Consider the following 13,069-nt stretch of genomic DNA (forward strand, 5'->3'; position numbering starts at 1 on the left):
TCAGAGAGCTGCTTTGAAGTTCCCCCCACCTCCATCAACAGCACTTTTCGGTATAAGTACTGGCCCTCTAACCCCTAAAATCAGACACTTCTGGATATTGAACTGAACCTCTGTCAGAAGGGCTACTGTGCTGTTTAAAGGACTCATCTTTGGCCTGCAGTCTTAGAAGGCCTGCTTTTCTTTTATGTTGTCCTGCTGCCTGCTGCTCTCTGACTCTGCTGAAGGAGAGCTGGACCCTGCCTCCCCTCCAAATGATCTCCAAGGACTTGTTTGCTTGCCTCTTGTTGCTTGAAACCCAGTCTCTATCCCTGTTCCTGTGCCTGGCTCACTGGAAGTGGCACAGATACTTGCAAGACAGATTTAAATGAATCTCCTGTCTGCTTGCAGCAGAACCAGCACATCGACCCGACTGCGGCGCATCTCCTTGGAACCAGTGCTTTGCATCCAGAGATTGAAGCATCGAACAGTGCATCGCAGCCATTGCAGCTTGGTGAGATTAACACATCCCCTTGACGGTGTTGCAGAATCTTGTGCATCGCTCAATGCCTCACGACTCCGGCACCATCTTCGGAACTGACTCGCTGTGTGGAAAAGATTGACACATCTTGTGGTTTGCGACCATGAAATGTACTTTCTTAACCAGGACCTGCGTGGGTTCTGTAGCTGCCGGTGCCACATTGCGGTCGGCCCGAACTTTGACTTTGCCTGGTCCAATAAGACTTAAAGTAACCTTTTTAGCAAAACTTGCTCCTAAGCGCTTTACTGCATTTATTCCTTTATATTTAAATATCTCAACTTCCATACATTTGATTTTTGTCATTTTCTTCTGTTTTGTTTAAAACACAATAAGGTATTCTTATAAACCTGTGTGAAGTCCTTTTGTGGTGTATTCATTGTGTTACTGTGTGTGTGTGTGTGTGTGTTGCACAAATACTTTACACATTGCCTATTTAGACAGGACAGAGTGTTCTGTGCCAAGCTACCAGAGGGTGAGTACAGGCCATCTTTTAGTTTGTATCTAGCTTACCCTGACTAGAGTGATGGATCCTGCTTGGCCTGTATGTATACTTCAGCTGACCGGGAATCTCATTTCTAGTAGCCTGGTAAGGTCCTTAGGACAGAACCCCTTCTGGTGCTCCATCACGATTTTGCCACATTTTAACTGAGTTCAGCTGAGAGGACCTCCTCTGTTGCACTCTATTAGTCCCCCAATAGCACCAAATTGTAGTTGGTTTGTGTTTTTACTGCTCTTGGCTGGATACTATAGACCCCTAAGTTACATACTGTGACCTTTAGACCCACTATTGCTGTGTTTCTTGAATTCCAGGGTTTGCATCTTCACTGCTGTTAGGGTCATCCTATAGCCCCTTAGACCCACTGATGAGAGACCATTAGCCCTACTACTTAGGAGTCCATTGCAAAAATTATGCTTCTGAGTGGAACCCATACATCTCGCTGAGACTCAACTTTAAGAATTTGGCTTAGATACCCTAAATCCCTAGCGTCACTACTACTACAATGATCAGAGACATAGATGGACAAAAGGAGCCATCAGTCACTCTGATGTGGTGTATTTTGCATTAAATGGGCAGTGCTAATGAGTACAACCCATGTACCGGGCGTAGCCATGCTTTCATCACTCAGGCCACTCCTGGGGAATAATTACGATGGCTGTTGGACCGCAACCGACGGCTTGTCAGTTGTGGTCCGACAGCCATCTGCTGCTGCGGTCTGACTGATGCATTACAATGTGTGCGGTCTGAGGCAACAGTCAGACGGACCAACTGACGCTTTTCGATGGGCTCAAGGAGCCCTTAGTTGCATTGGAAACTCCTTTTATGAAGGCGATGCCACCAACGGGATTATGATGTAAATTTCCAACAGCCATTCCATGTCGGCCTTTCTGACATGAAAAGGCTGTCATATAGTGACATTGGGGGCCTCTAGCAGGGCCTCCTGCGCCCCTGGCCCTCTGTATCATGGCCTGGTGGGAACCTATGGTGCCCCCTAAACATTCTTGCACTGTGTGGTGCCTGCACAAGGTACAGGTATGTTTGAAACCATTCATTTTTCAATGGGAGCTTGTGCTATGTGCGTTTTTGGAAAATGGATGTTTTCAACTGCACTATGTGCGGTCGCATCCAAATTTGGATGTCGGAACCGCCTACATATCGTCGGGCGGTTCCTTCCCCAAAACGCTGTCTGTGGGACGCAAGTCCTCCCAACATCATAACCAGGCCCTTGGTTGGAAGGATATTGACTTTCTTAGATTTGCACTGGTGAACCCCATAGACCTGCCTGGAAGAATGCAATAGACTGCTAGACTTGCGCCTATATTGCTGTTTTCTTACCCAATTCAGTCTGAAGCAAGCACCATAAATCTTTATACCTCATTGCTTCAGCCTACTTCTCCACAGCACACACTCAACCTTCTCTGTCTACTCACCTCTAGGCCCTATTTGTTAAATTTGTGTTGCTTCCTTTTGGTTGCACCATTCCCTGACTGCCAAAGGACAACAGAATAAAACACCTACCATGCACCAATTCAGTGACTAGGAATGTTAAATGAAATGCCTCATGGAGTGGGCTCTAAAACCTTTCACAGATCCTATACTAGGTGTCTCCAATGGGTAGCTTGTAATCTACCAGTAGCTCTCCAGGTACTTGTGAGTAACTCACCTGTGTGCAGCCCAGCCTACGACTATCAGAGTATTGTTTTATATGTATACCAAAATCAAAAAGCATGTATTCATGACAAAAATGTTTGCATTTTCACAACTCATAAGCTGGTTTCTGTAAAAAAATTGTTGAATTTTCAAATTGTAATTAAAGCTCTCATTTGAGTTAGATTTATGACTCAAATGTATACCTTGGTGCCAGGGGGATTGCATCTCTGGTCTGTATGTACTAACCATGTAATATTTCAGTTCAAATTGCCAAACTCCTTTTTTGCTTTACTGTTGGGAACCCTGCCTAATGCAGCAATGTGGTAATTGTGGACACTCTTGGATAGGGTTGCTCACTTTTCCATCACTAGAATGTGTAGCTCTGGATATTTTTTATTGAACATAAGCAGCTCTTGTTACAACAAAGGTTGGAGACCCCTGTCCTATACACTATGGTGCACAAACCTGCAGCAACATGGTCACACCAACAGGGCATTTGTAAGGCCCACACACTCCAAACCTACCTCTTCATACATAGGTCATATATAACCACAGTCTCCCAAAAAAACACAGGAATACCTGTACTTTCACCAGATATTTTGAGATCTTCTACTCAACAAACTGCACAACATATGATATTTCACATCTCACAACACTGTAGATTGTGGAAAACAGCAGTAGCAGCATATTGACCAGATCAGACCACGTCAAGATATCATACACCACACCCATCTCTTCCCACATAGGACCACATTCTCTCCAAACAATCATACAGGTAAGCATGGATATGCTCCAGGCAGTTTGAGTGTTGACATTGCAGCAGTTTGCTTCCTACTCAGACCTGCATGATGGTGTTACATCTGCACATTACCTCTAGCCATGTTTGGGCTCTTATATTCCAGTTATGCTTGTTTTGCCAATAACCATACCTCAGGTAACCTTACTCTACTAAGAACAAAACAGCTTAGTCCTTACCTTCTTAGAACTTTCTCTCCTCATTGTTATTAACAACAGAGGAGTGCTTCTAATTCTCTCGGACACCTGAAGGTAAATGGACCAGAAAACCTTTAAAGTCTATGCAGTGGGCCTGGCAAAGACAGAATATGTTTGACCACCAGACATACTTTCCATAACCTATAAACACCTATTTAAAGAAGTTTATAAGGACAACAGTTGTAGAATACAGGAAGTTCTTCCACATCACTCAGGTCTTTTGGTTGGTAGATCGATTTAGCAACTGATCTTAGCAGTAACAGTCATTCACCATGGAACTGATGTCTCAGCCACTGTTTTTTGGGTGTAAGACATCCTAATAATTCTAAATGAAACCATGTACATCAGGTTTTTTACAACATAAGGTTTTCTGTATTATTCTTTTCAGAGACATATTTTGGAAATTATGTTATTCATGTAATATATGACTGTCTGAAATCTCAAACCCAGGTCCTCTCCCCTAATTTACGTTGATAATACAATGCTCTTGTGTGTACATTCTTTATTGTATTAATTAATTGGCATCATTACAATATAAATAAAGCAAACAGCAACATATACATAGTTAACATTAAACAACATATGCACCAAAGCCTTAAAATTATCATCGTAACATACATATCATATAATAAAGTAAATGAAAACAGCAGTTGTGATACACACATCAACAAATAGGTTCCTGTATTTGTTACTTCTTGATGCTAATAATCCATCTGTGCTGAAGTGCAAATATACTTCTTTGTAATAAAATAAATGGTTGTATGTATTTTTCAAGAACCCTTTCTCATCTCATGGCTGTTTCAGCTGCCGGAGATCTTTATCAAATACTGTGACCAGCAATGCTGCATCAGAGAAAGCTTTACTGTCAAATATGCTATCCTATTGGGTGTGGAAAGTAACATGTCACAAAATTGTGAAAGGAGCAAGGTTGAGATTTGAGTCAAATATCTCTACCAGCTAAATGGAGATTAAGTTGAGACAAAAACAAATCTCCCTACCAAGTGCTAAAATGCGATTAAAACATTCTTCCTTCTCAGAGTAGAATGCTCTAAAACAGTGGTTCTCAACCTTTTGACTTTTGGGGTCCCCCACTTAATCATTACTGGAACCTAGGGACTCCCACTGAATCAATATTGGTATATGGAGACCATCATTCAGTCTGGAAGCTGGGAACTCAGACCTAAGCACTGACAATGATTTGAACCTCTAAACAATACACAAAAAATGAAGAAAAAAGCATTCATAAAAAAACCCACAAATGATGACACTTTTTACTTAATTTGCAATCACAAATTTGAATTTTATTTGAAAGTTTGCAGCTTTTCTAAATTTATTGAGGGCCACTCATCCTCCATACTATATTCTGTTTGATGCACCTGTACTGCTCCCAAGAATCAATCTGTATATACTAATTTAATTTGCAGCCTCCAATTTCGAAATTCTTTCACATTTACAGTACATTTCCATTTTTTTATTTTACATTTAGCTTCTTTATTTATATGCACTTTATTAATCAGTTAATATTATTTAATTTTCTGTGTAGTTGAGGACCTCCTGAGGAGGCTTTGCAGACTCCTCCCACCTGGTCACCGGACCACAGGCTGAGACCAAAATAAACAGGGAGAAACAGAAAGGCATGATTTGAACTGTTTGAGCAGAAGGTCTGTACCTTCTATTATTGACCATGAGTCACTTCATTGTCTTCAGTGGAACTCGCAACATTCCAAAAGTTATAATTAAGTGTTCAGGCAATAAAGGATGTTAATGTATGTATGTATGTATGTATGTATGTATGTATGTATGTATGTATGTATATTTTTTTATAGAAAGCAGACCTAGCTGTGAAGCAATGGTACAGTATACGTTAATGAGGGGTCAGTAGACAATCTACAAGATTGTGTTCCTTCAAGTGAGGATTACAAAAATATATATTTTTACACATATTTAGGCACAAAGAGGATAACTGATTTGTTCAGAATCACACAGTAGTGAGTCTAGCACTGAAGCTGGGATGCAAACCTCCGTCCCAATGGCAGAACTTGAGTCGCTAGGCCACATCTACTCCAACCTTCCCTGTAGTTAAATGCCCAAGCTGCAGGCAAAGGCGCCTAACAAGGGGCAGGGGGTAATTCACAGCCAATATTGCCCTGCAGGAAGGGGTAATGAGGCTATTAGTTCCTCTTCAAAACTATTGGGAGCTCTGTGGGAATAGGATCTTTCTCTTGCCTCAAGAGGTGGGAAAAAACGGCTGAGTTCTCATAGGACTCCCTCTGCCTTTTCAGAAACAACCTGTTTACACATGTCTTGGCACCTCCCTTTGATTTTGCTGGCAGAGGAGACCAATCAAACAAAACAGTAGACACTGCTTATGTTTTTCAATGTCTTTTTGCTGATTGGGCTTCCTTCACAAAACAATCAAATGGAAGAGTGGATCCAGACAGCTATACATACAGCGTCTGCTACTGAACAAGCTAAGGGAGCACATTAGGTGGATGAACCACTTTTTCTATCTCCTTAAGCAAGGGAAAGTTCCTGCTCTCGCAGCACTCTCAGGGACTACAGCATGCTGGATGGATGCTTTGAGCTGGCAGAATGCTTCTTCTGGGGGCCTGTGTTGTAATCTCCTTTAAGAATGATAAGGTCCAAACACTGAAATGCTGAAAGTATTCATTATAAATGCCCCAGCACTGCCCAACATCAACAGCATCCCATCCAACTGCTTCCTGTGTGCCTTCGTAGCATAAGATTAGTTCCCAAGGTAATTAATGTCTGACCTCTTTAGGAGTTTTACCTTTTTACTCATTTAAATACTTTATTTTGGTCAATGACCATAAAAGTACAAATTCTCAAGAGAGGGAGCCACAGTGTTACATTTTTAAAATTTCATAAAATCTATACCAAAAAGTCAGTTTCACAGTTCAAAACACAATTTTAAAAGCAGAACTGCATAAAATAAATATTTTGCTAAACAGAAATGCTTTCTTGGCAGGTTGTGTTTAATAGTTAGAAGGACGCGAGGAACATGGCGGCAGCAGGCTAGTACTCTGCTCTGAGCTCCCTGCAGGGCGTCGCTTTAGATACAGCTTTTTTCCCCCTTTTTATCGAAAATGCTGAATATTATCAGCGTGGCATGTAATCAGCGACTTTTGTACAAGAACTAACGAACCTGCCATTTGGTTTTTCAGTTAAGCGTTTTTCTTCTTGCTGCTTTCCCGTACGGATCTAAAAATTACCGTGCTGGAGTAGTCTTCTTTCTATCCCCATGTGCCTGAGGTCGGGCGAGACACAGCCGTTTCCTGAGGTCTCAGCCCTAGCTGCACCGCCTTCATCTGGAGTTCAGCACAGCCTGTGGCCCTGGTTCCGGGCCGCCCTGGAGCTCCATCGAGGGAGGAGACAGTGGAGCTGTCGGCGTGATCCCCAGCTTGGTGTCAGCGTTCGTCAGGGCGGCGATAGCCTCAAGCTCCAAGGAGAAAGCAGTACGGAGTATACAGCTGGTAGACTCAAAGCAGCTGATCAGGTGACGGGCAAGGCTTTTGACAAGGGGGTTTTCTCTGATCGAGAGGAGATTTTTCGTGTTGCGGGGAAGTTAGAGAATTCCCCCTTACAAGTGTCGAGTGAAATCTCTTGGGTGGCGGGGATCAGCAACCCTACGAGGGTCACAACGAGAGCCATTTCGAGAGCCAATACGCGTGTACTTCACACCCAAAAGCCAGTAATACCCTCGTTTCCTAGCACTAAGGAGTCCCTTACAAACAAAATCTTGGGAGAAAAAGTTGAACATAATGCAGATAGAAGGCGCTCACGCAAAGGCAAAGTGAGTAGGGAGCTTTCAGCTGAGGTTGTGGCTGGGGTTGGGGTTGGCACTAAGTCTGCCACAAGGCTGGATTGCGGGAGCGCTCCCCAGGGTGGCACAGAAGGGGGTGGGGAGTCGGTTGAGCCCCCCTATAAATTAAAACCTTCTGAACCCCAGATCTCCTCAAAAACTTCTTCTTACTTGCATGTTGAAGTTAAGGCTAAACATAGGAAGAGGTCTGGCAAATTAGCTAAGTCTAATAAATCTACCAAGATAAGCAAACCGCTTTTGGATTCTACCTAAAAAATTACACCTTCATTACGATCGTATTTTAAGGTTGTTCCTCAAATACTTGATCTGGCTCAATCCCAGCTTCAGACTCCTTCTGTCTCCATCTCCTCGTTAACAATTTCCGACATGTTGGCACCTTCGGTCACAGGGGGCCTTCCTGAATTGTCACCTCAATCTGTAGCTTTAGGGCCTGTTGCTTCACCTGCGAAGTCACTGGCATGCTCTCCTACTAGTGATTTACTACCAGCCCCAGTCCCAGTGGATGAGAATGATCCATCTAAGGAATCTAAGGAATCTGGGGAATGCTCTAAGCAAATTAATCTAGGCTTAACTCCTCCAATTCCCTCACTTCCTCCAGAGCTTTCAATGTCTTTATCTGATGCTACTGGTCCCAAACTTAAAGTGACTCATACACGGGCATTTCCTGGTAGTGAAACTGGGGGTAAGATAGTGCACCATGACCCCCTAGACTCTAGTAGCAAGGTCCCAAGCGATTTTGAAAGCCTTGGGGGTGAGGGTGTACTTACTGGAGAGGATCTTGGGCAGGGTTCGGTTTTTGGACTCGTAAGTTCGAGGAGTGCTGTTCAGAAAGAGCTCCCGCCTGCCATTGATGTGGTACACTTGAACCTTAACTTAGGTAATACTATAGATTCTAACGGTGGCTTAGTCTCAGACTCTCTTGCTTTAGATCTCCCAGTCTCCGCCTTACAGCTTATGTTTGCTACTCTGTCGGCTGATATTAAAAGGGGTTTCGAGGAGTCTGCATCAAATTAGCGGGAGATAAGAAGCTATTGCGAATCCTTAGACACAAAGATTGATGGACTCTGCACGAGAACTGAAGTCTTAGAAGAGACAGTGGCCAGCATGTCGATACACCTTGACAAAGCTAAGGAGGAAATTGAGAGGCTTGAGAGAGCCGACACCGCTATGGCTGAAAGAATGGAAACTCTTGAAAACAATGCCAGACAGAGCAACATCCGTATTTTGAATGTGCCTGAGGGCAGTGAAGGATCTGACATTAAGCGCTATATTATCACCCTTTTGAGACACTCTCTTAAACTGGATCAATCTAAGGAAGAATTAACATCTGAGATACAGCGAGTACATAGAGAGCCATTTAGGCGGAATCCACAACGGACAAAGCCAAGGAAGATTTTGTTGAACTTCCATACCTACTCGCTGAAAGAACATATCCTTAATCTTGCTCTTAAGCAAAAATCCCTGGCAGGGGTGGGTTTTACATTTCAAATTCGATCTGACCTGTCGAGGGTTACCCTTGAAAAACAATGGGAGCTAGGAAGCAGAATGGAGGCTTTTAGGAAGTTTGGTGCATCAGTTCAGATGGTTTCCAGCCGCTTTGAAAATAATGATCAATAATAAAATGCATAATATTCATTCAGTACAGGCGGCGGATAATCTTCTGATGTCCTTAGGGGTTTCTAAGGGAGGCTCTGGCTTTGGTTGAGAGTCTTGTGTTACTATGTTTGGATCCTGACCTCTCTTGGAACTCCAAAGCAGTTCCCCCTACTTTTTCCTCCTATCCTATTGTCTTCAAATAGTATTCATTCACCCCTCCTGTATCTTGTTAGCAGGCTCCTATGTGTCTACGGACAAGTTTAACTTAGATAGACTAGAAAAAATATATATATATATATATTAAGCAAATAAAAAAATAATTATATAAAGAAATTGACAAACAAGTAAAAAAAAAATAAGGGGGATTTCACAATGGAATTGGAGTAGATTGCTTTTTTATAATTTTCTTATCGCACTTAGCTAGCGATGCCCTGTGCGGGCTCGGTAAAGGGTAGGGAGTACCACAAACCGTGCTTGATCCGGTTAGGTAGTACCAGGGTTCCTCATGGGTGGGGGGAGGTATGGGTTTGGGTGTGAGTGGGGGAGGGAGGGAATATAAGCAAAATTGTTCCTCATCTTTTTTTTGGCTGCAGGTATATTCTGTTTTTCTAGTGTTGGATAATTTAGTTAAGAATTGTAAGTTTTTTTTCCTATAGACTTTACTGCCATGAGTAACCTTAAGATTCTCTCCTGGAATGTTAATGGCCTGCGCACCAAGCCAAGGGCAAATAGAATCCTACAATATCTGTGTGATTCTGATGCACAGGTCATTATTCTCCAGGAGACTCATCTGGTGGAGAACGAGATATTTGAATTGGTTAAAAATAATAGGTGGATAGACTTATCAGTTTCTACCTCTCAGTCGCTTAATGTGAGAGGTGTATCGATTTTTTTTAAGAAAACTATCACCACTAGATTAGTTAGTCAGGTGGTAGACTCGGCTGGGAGATGGGCAATTGCCACGGTAGAGATAGGAGGTTTTCAAATAACATTGGTAGGGTATTATGGGCCCAATAGAGATGACCCCTCAGCATTAGAATCTCTATTTTCACAGCTTTTGCACTTCCCTGAACCCACTATTATCGCAGGGGATTTTAACATCGTGCTTGACTACGCTCTAGATAAAACGCCATCGAGTCGACAACAAGTTCTTTCTAAGTCTAGAGCGTTTCTACTTAATTGTATGCAACAATATGGGTATATTGACATCTGGCGGATAAGGGCAGGTCAGCAATCTGGATTTTCCTTTCGAAATTTTAAATATCGCCACCAGTCCAGGATTGATTTCTTTTTGATTAGTCGCAATTTGCAGGGCTGCATACATTTTTTTTAGTTATTTGCCTTCTCATCTGTTGGACCATTCTGCAGTAAAGTTAGATCTTGTAGGCATCGTGCAGCTCCCTAACAGATCATGGTCTTTTGATCGTATCTTTCTTTCATCACCGGATGATGTTGCTTACCTTAACTTGGGGGCACGTGAATTCATGCAACTTAATATAACCACAGCAGGTACCAACAATGTATGGGATGCGTTCAAATGCTTCCTGCGTGGAGCTATTAAAAATAAGGTCACATTTCGCAGAAGGCAGTATACTCAGGAAGTAGCGTCTATTGAAGCCAATCTCTTATTAGCACAGGCGGAATTAGACTCCTGTAGTAGTAGTACTCCCAGTCTTATTTCAGCTAAAAAAGAGAAACTGCTTAAAATGCAATTGGCTTCGGTTCTAAGTCAACGCCTGCTCCGTAGATGGGAAGTTAGCAAACTAGCCCAATTTGAATTTGGCGAAGGGGCTGGCAAATCGCTCGCTTGGAAATCCAGAACTGACCAGGTCTGTAATACAATTAATTCAATCACCTCCAGCTCTGGGACCTTAACGTCTGATGCAGAAATTAGAACGGCATTTAAAGATTTCTTTCAGGCGATCTATCAAGAGGACAAAGACATCTCCCCAGAATGCATTAGAGAGTGGCTAAATAATATATCCCTACCTTCGCTCTCGTCGGATCAAAGAGCGTTTTTAGATATGGCAGTTATGAAGGAAGAAGTGGTGGCCGCAATTTGCGGAAGTAAGAGTGGTAAGGCGGCAGGGCCCGATGGCCTACCAGCTGAAATATACAAGAAGTTGGTGGAAGAGATCTCTCCTTCTTTTGTTCTGCTTTTCAATCAAATATTGCAGGAAGGGGCACTTCACTTTGATACTTAAGCCTGGCAAGGCTCCCACAGATTGTGGGTCATATCGTCCTATTTCCATTCTCAATGCCGACTATAAAATGTTTGCATCGCTTCTGGCTACGAGATTGGGTAAGGTTGCTTCGGAAATTTTACATCCTAACCAGAAGGGTTTTGTAAGGGGTCGCCAGCTCTTTGAATTAACCTATGATCTGGTGGGACCTATAGATATGGCTACCACTAACTGTTTGCCATTTGCTATCCTCACATTGGACGCCACCAAGGCATTCGACAGAGTCAATTGGTTGTACCTGTCGAGTGCCTTGGCTAAGTTCAACGTGGATGAGGGCTTCCGTAGAGCCGTACGACTTCTATATCATAGTCCATCAGCATCCTATCTGGTTAATGGGGGCCTATCTGAGTCCTTTAACATCACAAGAGGAACGCGGCAGGGCTGCCCTCTATCGCCATTGCTTTTTGATCTTTACATTGAGCCTTTTGCTCAGACATCACGGGATAATAATATCATCAAGCCCTTTAAGTATAAGGCATGGGAGAAGAAGGTGGCCCTGTATGCGGACGATGTTATGATTTTAACATCAGAGATTAGTACTGCCTTTCCCACTGCCATCACGCTAGCTCTCGAATTTGGAAATGTTTCGGGGTATGAGGTGAATGCCTCAAAAACAGAAATAATGGCTTGGAATACTGATCTAACAGGATTTATTGCAACACGCAGCACAAGCCTGAGATTTTTGGGGCTAAGAATTGTTAAGGATATTAATCTAATCGCATCTACTAATCTATCTGCAGTAGCTAAAGAGTGTCGGAAATTAATGGATACGTGGGGACACCTCCCCTTGTCGGTTCTGGGACGTGCAAATCTGGCTAAAATGTCTATATTGCCAAAACTCTCGTTTTTATTTACTACAATTCCACTTTATTTTGATACATTTTTTTTAACTAAAATACAAGCCAATATTAATTCGTTCATTTGGAAAAAAAAGAATGCCAGGATTGCATGGAAAAAAATCAGGCGGCGTCGTGAGAAGGGGGGACTGGCAGGGCCTGATTTACAGATTTATGCATGGGCATTCCAATTATCTCACGCCCGCATGCTGCTAAAAATGCCATTTGATCAGGGGGTAGGGACGATGTTTTCGGCCATGTTGGAGGGTGAAGGATTTGGACAGTCTGGTTTTTTATTTAAGTTCGGCGATCCCAAGTACTTTAAGAAGGTTAAACTCAAAGTATTACAGAGTTTGGCCAAAACTTGGTCTAATATCAGATCATCGATTAAACTGGGATACTATTCGTACAGGGCACCCATTTGGGATCTACCGGTACCCCCGGTCTGGACAAGGGATGCATTATCAGCTCCATTGAAGGAGGCGGGTATATCAATTTGGGGGGACCTATTTGCTGAAGGGGTGATGCTTCCTTGGGAACTCTTAAGCAATAAAATAGGTCCCAATTTTTCTAGATTTAAATTCCTCCAAATGTCAAGTTGGGCACAGGCTCTTCACAGTCAAAACCCACGTTGTAAGAACCCTCCAGTGGGGGGCAGTAGCCAACTGGTATCTCTCTTATTGGACAAACCACCTGTCTCAAAAGAAATTTCCCTGTGGTATAATCTAATACTTGAAGAGATTGACGGGGAATTCAATCTACCTGAGCAACTTTGGGGCCCTGTGATATCCAGCTGTAATGTGCATGATCTTTGGACAAAATCCTGCACAGTTATGTGGGACATAGTTAAGCCAGCTTGGCTCCGAAGAAATCACCTATTCACTATACACA

The sequence above is a fragment of the Triturus cristatus genome, chromosome 1_2, assembly GCF_964204655.1.
Source record: "Triturus cristatus chromosome 1_2, aTriCri1.1, whole genome shotgun sequence".
NCBI classification, from domain to species: Eukaryota; Metazoa; Chordata; class Amphibia; order Caudata; family Salamandridae; genus Triturus; species Triturus cristatus.